Here is a 7,442-nt window from a genome sequence, read left to right as displayed (position 1 = left end):
TATAATGTTTTAATGTTATAATTTAATGTTATAATGTTTTAATGTTATAATTTAATGTTATAATGTTTTAATGTTATAATTTAATGTTATAATGTTTTAATGTTATAATTTAATATTAAATGTAAAATTTTAATGTTATAATTTTGATTTGAGATTTCATCAATGATCAATTTCTTCATTGCTTCAAAAATTGATTATTGTTATGAAATTCTTTTTTTTCAGACTGATTAGTTCCATCCATTATACGAATACCGCATTAGTGACATGTAACTTTCACACAAGATCGGGGGAAATATCAGATAAAGCATAAATAGGAAAGGTTATATTACTGTCATTTTATTCTGCTAATATGCTTATATAATGCAAGGTGATCTTGAACTGTTTGATTTTTTAAGAGTTAAAACTAGAAGATTCTACATTTTTTTCTCAATCCACTGGCATCCTTCTGGGAAAACCTGAAAACATTTGTTTACGATAGGAGCAGGGCCGTAACTAGGCTGGGGCAACCGGAACTCTGCCCCAGGGCTCCGAACCGAATGGGGCCCCCCAAAAATTTTCACTGATTTTGCATCATAATTCAAGAAGGGCCCCAATTAAAAGACTGCCCCGAAAAGGCATACTACGGCCAAGAGTACCGAAAATTTCCGGAAGCCAAGCCCATTAAAATAATTTTGCAATAGGAAAAAAATTGAAAGGGTCAAATCATAATTTTGGATTTTGTTCCAATTTTGAACACCAGGGATACTACTATTTAACCGTACATGCACCTTGTTCATATTCCTCTGCCGATTTTCTAACGAATCGATACATCGGTACATGCCGGAACGTCGGTGTGCGTATGCGGATCTCTAATGCTCATTTATGTTGTCAGGGTTGTGCTTGCTTCGTTTTCTCTTAAATAAATTATAATTATTATCATTTAATTTATTAGAAAACAAATTACACTTTATCTAAATTTTTTATACTTTGAATATACAGTAAAACCCCTCTTAACACCCCTCAGACGCGGTCACCCCAGTTTTAAGACTAAATAATGATTTACCCTTGTATAATAAAAATATGATTTCAAACCCCTGATTAATGATCAACCCTCGTTTTACGGACGAATTTTTTTGTCCCGCCGTTGTCCGCAAAAGAGAGGTTTCACTGTATTTCTTTCCCACACACAGAAGTTTTTTCGACTCGTATTTCACGCTTCATCTTTCACAAAAACTGCACCGGAAAGTGACAAACAACACGAACAACTTACAACAAAGCTTCAATAGGGGAAAAAAACCCTCAAAGTTATCTCAGACTTGTAATTTGCTCGGAGCATCTCTTATATAGATCGACCTTTACTACTACTACATACTAGTTATTCGTGTAGTGTGAGCTACCACGATCAACGCGATCATAGTAACGTCGACCTTTGTTTACGTAAATACGCCTTTTGTGACAAAATGCATGTTAATCCCCTAGTAAGAATACTTCGTGTTCGGAGGTCGTGTTCCTTGTGAAAAAAAAAAAAACCCGACTTCCTCGTAAAAAAGCACGTGTTTCTTGGCACCCCTTTGCCTCGTGAGAAACGACCGGTGGCCGATCCGCATCGGTTAACATTTTTTTGCGGCGGAATCCCTCCGAGGTACAGTAACTGTCGCGCGGAGCCATATAATACACAGTAATAATATAATCCAACCTCTCTCTCTCTCTTTCCACAGGTTTCAACGTCTTCACTATCTATCCATTGCCTTGAGAAACGTTCCCCCAGACTTTATTACCCTGAAGGTGACGAGTATTGCTTGTAGTGAATCGCATTAAGATTAAATGAATCGAAATTATAAGTTTTTCGAAACGTTAATTTATATAGGATTATTTTTTGTAAAGGCAATCGTAAAAACCCTCAATAAAAAAAATGAGCAAAATGACCCGTCAAAAAATACTCGGCAGCTATTGGCCTGTCTTTAAGTCTTGAGAGTTTTATTTTGATGTTTAAATATGAAAGCATTTGAGTGATTTCCTGGATTATTTTTAATACTTTGGGTAAAAATCACCATCAAAATAAAATTTTAGGAGCAAAATTTGAGTTTACAAGTCCACAAGAGCAGTTTTCTATGATGGCACCTGGTTGTGAAACGAATTGCAGTAATAAATGCTCTTTTCAAGTTAGTTGCAGTAAAACCCCCTCTTAATGGTCACCCCCTGTTTTATGACCAAATAAAAATTTAACGCCAAAAGTTTATATAAATAATGTATTTCAAACCCCTGCTTAACGATCACACTCAGATACGGTCACAGACATCATTTTCATCGTTCGTTCCATTGAACTAAAACCCCTGTGCGGTCACCAATACTTATAATTTTGCTTCAAATATGCTCACTAGATGGTAGCACAAGTTCTAATATTTATCAAAACTTTTTTTTTTTGCTACTTTTGAATGAAATTTTGGTGTGAAGTTTGTTAATATTTGGCAACTCTGATGTCAGTTTAGAATCTGAAATCACATGTTATTGGTTGTGCTCGTATAATTTAGACATGATTCCGCGCTTCTTAATAGGGCTAGCTCTAGTAATCATCACTCTTTATTATCGAATTATATTATATATCTTATTATATTATCGAATACAGTGATTTATGACGGTATCGACGGAAGATTATGCTCCTATAGATGATAATATGAAAATAGAAGAGTCATACCACCGAAATATCCGACATCGTTCGTTCAACAGTTAGCAGTGTCAGAGTCATATACAGAAGACGATATGGAAGAAGTAGAGTGTGAGGAGCAAGAAAGCTGTATCAAAACTATTCGGACGTTTTTAAAGTTTTGGACGGGCATTGAATTTAGTTTCACAACTTAGTAGTACATTTAGAAGTAATTGGGATGAATTGAAACACACACCAAACACATCGATTGATCAGTTTTTCCAAAAGATGTAAATTCAGTACATAACCTTTGTGCAATATTTCTTTTGTAGTTTTAATTGCATATCTGTACAATAATTATGCATTTTCATGACGTTAAACGCTTCTTATATTGTCAGAATTTCGTTCATTTTCAAATAAAGAACCATTTCAGTTATTGTTAATGTAATTCCTAGTTTCGACAAGAAGCCGCCCCACTGTATTAGTGTAGTAAAAAATAGTATAAGCAGACCCGTCATTTGGGGGGATCGGGGAGTACAAATATTTAAAATAACAGTAGGAATGGACAAAATACATGGTGAAATAATATATTGAGTATATGGTCTTTGCCCCACCCCCGGAAAAAGTTGAAATGACGGGCCTGGACATAAGCAAAAGTGATTTACTATTTGAAGAGCTAATTATAAGCTGAGGTTTTGATTGAAAATATTGTGAGAAGTTATCATTATTAATTACATTATGGAAAAATATTTGAGAAATTCTTCTCAATTTTGCTTAAAAAATAAAATTGTCAAATTTGACTATAGGAAATATTGCAATAGCAATAATGCTAATTTATTCCTAAGTTTTGTTGTATTTGCTCTTTTCAAGTAAAATCGTGTGAGAAAAAAAATTATGCCTGAAAAAATAATCTACTGTGTAATTACATCTGAGGTTTGGATTGAAAATATTGTGAGAGAGGTGTATTAGTGAGGATTGTTATTGGAAAAATATTTGTAAGCATTCTTCTTGATTTTTTTTTTTAAATTAAATGGTTTAAGGGAATCTTGGAAATATTGTTATTGAAACGATTCATCGTAAATATGGTTGTCAATGCATTTTTAAAACATCGTTGTTGCTGCGTTTTTTTTTTAATGATTGTTATAGAAGGCATTGCTCGAAAACTTTGTCATTGAAGCCAGAGTCTTTGCAAACATTATAAAAGAATGCACTGCTCAAAGAAAAGGCATTTTTGAAAGATAGTGTAATCAACAGTACCGATTATATTTTTTAGCTAGGGCTGTTTAAAAACTCTCTAATCAAGAACATTGTTTGAAAAAAAAAATATTACCAAAAGGACTGTTTAAGAACATTGCTAGCTACCAAAAGGGCTGTTCAGAAATTCAGGAAACTTTTTTATCGAAAGCTTTATTGAAATTTAATTTTAAAAAAATTTAACATGAGAGCATATTTTGCTGTTTAAGAAAACCTTGTTTCAGGGCACAAAATCTTTGTGCGGGTGAAAACTTTCCTATGAAAATGAAACATGAATAAATGATGGTCATGAAATGATAGCATGAATAAAATAAAGGAATCCACCCAAGTACAGATCACCAAAACCCAGGACATCGTGAGCAATATCTCAAATCATAAATATTTCAAACTTTTCTCCCTCCAAGAAGACAGTAATCTCGAAGACGATTCTTTACGGACAATTTTGATACCCATAAAACTTGGTCAGTGTTCAAATCACCGCAATGAAATTATTTTATTATTCAAAAATGACCTCCATGACGAATCGATACTGGAGTTCATCTAAGAAATTATACTCATAACCGATAATTTATGTTAAAAAAAAGGGATATTTTCTTATTTTTTTCCCTTCTCAGACCCATACCATTGAAACGATCCACACAGTCCGTGGAATCACCAATCAACCAATGAATCCTTTCCCCTGAATCAAAGGACGCCCTTTAAAGTAAGTGGTCATTGTTTTTCACGGGATTTAATAACAATGAAAAAACTGATTCTTTTCCCCGTTCCTAGCATAATCAATCGATACCCGGATGCATCAAAAGAAGGAACATTCTTCAAAAAAAAAGGCGAAAATAACGATAATGAAAAACCTTCAGAAATAAATTCCTCACCGCTATTCATAATGCCGTTGAACCATCGTGTAATTGCTCGAAGGTCTCGGAAACAATTGAACTTTTCAGTGGAGCCGTTTAAAAGAAGAAGAAAAATACATATTACAAAAAAAAAAAGCGTCAAATGGGAAATAACTTTCTTCGACCAATTATTTTCCGTTCATTTTAACTTTACCCATAGAAATGAAAACAGCAGCGGTAAAATGGCGGGCGAGTGAACTGGAAAACGTACGAATCGGTTCACTTAATACGGATTTTTTTTATACGAACGGCTCAATCGTTTCTTTCCTCTCTTTCAAATATACCATTTTATTTTATTTATTTTTTTCTCATGAGTTCGTCACTTATTTTAGTGTCGATTGTTTCTTGAAGGAAAATCCTACTTCCTTTCTTAAGTTTAATTTGTTCTTCATCCATTGACTATGGGCTTTGGTGATTTTAAGGTTATACCGTGAACTCCGTCAAGGATTTGATGAAAGAAATACCCAAGGTTCCTCTCGCGTATCTTTATGTCAACGGAGGTATTGCATACATTGATCTCTGTGAATTTCTATAACAATACAGCATCAATAATCCGTGTGCGATGTCCGATTTTTAATGAAACAACAAGGCCCTAATCTATGATCACTTTATCGTTCGGAGGTCGTTTTTGTACATAAGGTTGTCCCGAATGTTTTGAGAGATTTTGGGTATGTGCTTGTGTCAGTTGCTGACGTGCCTTTTTATTGAAATTAATTTAGTTGATTTTGAAAAATATGTACTCGGAATCTGGGCAAAAGATATACAAAAGCGATGGCTTATATCAGGGGTGACCAACTTCTTTCTGTTCGCGGGCCAACATAATGGTCAGCTATAGCCTCGCGAGCCGCATCCAGGGCTGCAACTAGATATTTTGTCTCCCGGGGCAAGCCGACATTTGTAATGTAGAAGAAGTAGTTAAATGGTGAATTCGGTGACCCCTTCTGGTTCAGCGCCCGGGGCACCAGACCCACTTGCTCCCCTCACCTCATCAGTGGTGCAACTTCGGCGTATAAGCCGCTCCATTATTAATTGAATTGATTAGTTAGTTATTAAATTAATTTCGTCACTAGAAATAAGAAGTTTGTAAGTAGTTTGTGTTAATCAAAGTAATCTGGTGTTGGAACCGATAGTTCAAATAATGATCACAAATTTAATTGTTTCACGGTGCTTTTACCTTGTCTCGGGCCGCACAAAACCACTTCATGGGCCGCATGCGGGCCGCGGGACGACTGTTGGCCACCCCTTTCTTATATCATAGTTCTTTGTGTTCTTATATCATAATTTACGTTTTGGCCACACATACACTCAGAACACACATTCCGGCATGTGCCAATTCGTTAGAAATTCCGTATAAGAATGTGTATCAGGTGCGTGTTCGGTTAAGTAGTAGTAAGCATGTGGTCAAGGGGTGCCCAAAAAATGGAATCATCGAACCATTTTTTTCACGCAACTGACAATGGCAGGACAATTTTCCCCGATATGTTAGAGAGCTTTGTGGTTCCGCGGATTCCTCCAAATTTCATCTTTCAGTAAGACGGCGTCCCACCACATTTTCAGGGAGATTTTTCCCCTAATAATGTTTCCCCTAACTAATAATTTTTATTATTTCTGGAACTGTTTTTTTTATTTTCATCAATTTTTGTGCTAATTTGCACTTTTTTGTGGGAATTGCATTAGATTTGTAATGTTCATAGATATTTCTCAGCATGTGTTCTCAAATATTTCTCTACAATTTTAGAAGCTGTGGGTAAAAAAGACCCTAGCATATATAAAAAGACCATAAATAGAAACAATTAAATTTTTTCATTTCATTGCATACAGAAGAGAACAAACAGTGCCCCAAGGGGGTGTGGGCATTTAAGAAAAATTTCAAATCAGTGAGTCAGTCGGGTAAAACGTCCCAATGACTCGAACATGAACACAAACATTCAAGCAGAGCTGTAACAAGAGGAGAGCGGGGGGGGGGGAGGGGCAACTGCCCCGGGCGGCAGTTTTAGATGGAAACAAAGAACACCATTACACTATTACAAAATTATCGAGTTTTAAATTTGTAGGGGCGGCAAAAATCCTAGTTATGACCAGTGCCGTCTTAATGCATGAGCCCACCCAAGCATGGCCCGGGGGCTTCAAGAGAAAAGGGGCCTCACAAAAATTAGATTTTGGTTGAAATTTTCTAGAATTTACCTGGTAGGGCCACAGAAAAAATACTTGGCCCGGGGGCCCATGATGCTCTTAAGATGGCCCTGGTTATGACCCTGTATTCAAGTGTATGGTGTTATTAGCCTACATCTAAGATCTGCACGTCATTTGAAAAATGTTTCGAATTAAAAATAAGTTTCTAAGATTAACGGTTTAACCTTTTATTTCGCAGTGTTGTTCTGAAACAACATGGTTTTCCCGTATTTTTCAAATACAGGTATTTTATATTTTGAGCTCGGCGTTAATGCTTCTAAGCTACTCGTAAACATTCGATTTTTACTTGTGAGCTGTTCATGAAGTTTCTATAATAGCCAGCAAAGTGGCTCAAAGGTACACATGTGCCCTATTTCTTGACAAGCCTCAGAAAGAACGATTTTTAAACCTTGTATTTTGCAGGGAAATACCCTGTGTAGAGAAGACATTGCTGTGCATTCTTTAACAATGATAGAAAAGTAAATTGGCAAACGATAAAT

Source organism: Pholcus phalangioides, unplaced genomic scaffold, assembly GCF_987345545.1.
Source record: "Pholcus phalangioides strain wild (caught in Gottingen) unplaced genomic scaffold, Ppha-v1.0 ptg000009l_1, whole genome shotgun sequence".
NCBI classification, from domain to species: Eukaryota; Metazoa; Arthropoda; class Arachnida; order Araneae; family Pholcidae; genus Pholcus; species Pholcus phalangioides.
This window is presented reverse-complemented; position numbering follows the sequence as displayed.